The sequence below is a fragment of the Pundamilia nyererei genome, unplaced genomic scaffold (assembly GCF_000239375.1).
Source record: "Pundamilia nyererei isolate P.nyererei 1_Seehausen unplaced genomic scaffold, PunNye1.0 scaffold00132, whole genome shotgun sequence".
Taxonomy (NCBI): domain Eukaryota; kingdom Metazoa; phylum Chordata; class Actinopteri; order Cichliformes; family Cichlidae; genus Pundamilia; species Pundamilia nyererei.
The window spans coordinates 1,342,746-1,343,662 of record NW_005187533.1 but is presented as its reverse complement, the minus strand read 5'-3'; the positions used below and the strand labels follow the sequence as shown (position 1 = coordinate 1,343,662).

General features: G+C 41.8%; 1 protein-coding gene across 1 annotated transcript in view; it reads left to right on the top strand.

Moving 5' to 3' along the window:
- grin2aa (glutamate receptor, ionotropic, N-methyl D-aspartate 2A, a) overlaps window positions 1–917 on the top strand; it is a 57,122-nt gene that overhangs the window by 44,214 nt on the left and 11,991 nt on the right. The gene's annotated exons all lie outside the window — the stretch shown is intronic.

Here is a 917-nt window from a genome sequence, read left to right as displayed (position 1 = left end):
GAGCTCAAAGTTGGCGCGATGATTTGATCTTGGATGTAGTAAGCGAGGTACGAAGAACGGACCCCAGGTGGAACCAGATAGTCTTCCACAGCACACCTGGTTGGGAAATACTGCCATAGTGGACAAAAACAAATGAAGACAACAAGAAATAATTTAAAGGACTCTATGAAAACCAGGAGAGAATGCCAATAACAATATTTTATGTGACTCAAATACTCTTTAGACTTTTGACAAATGGAATTTTTTGGCAAATTATTACAGCTGGTTATTCAAAGGTTAAAACCCCCCTTTGGGCCACAATAAAACAGCCACTTCGGTTTCACAGTGATGTTGTTAATCATTAACATTTCACGGTTTGCCAGATTCTTAGCATTTATGTTGTGAATTCAGCTAATGATACTTGTCTTTGTTGTTTTATGATAGTTTAAACACCTTATGTTATGTAGGCTACACTGCAGAGAGATGTCCTGCAATAGTAAAGGAAAACTCAGAGTGACACTCAGTGTTCATTTAAAGGTGTAGATGTAATCTGGCAAGAAAATGTTTTACAATCTTTCACTGTCATGAACGTGTGGCAGATAAGTGGTGGTTGAATTCCCGTCCAATTCACGTGAGCTACAGCGTGTCTGGCTAGCATCTGCAAACATGCACAAACAAATCCCTGCTTACAGAAATGCACCAGTGCACACTTTCATCTGTTCAATCGCACACACTTGCTGACACACACTCCTGGTTCCCCCACGTTTGGATACACAGCTTGCCTGTGGATGGAGCCAGTGCTGGGTTAAGCTAATTACACAGCTAAACTATCGGCTGTGAGTCTCCGTTAGAGGACTGCATGTGACATTCAGTAAATGCCAACCAGTCACTGCACTATTAGCGGGGCTCTATATGTGTGTGTGTGTGTGTGTGTGTGT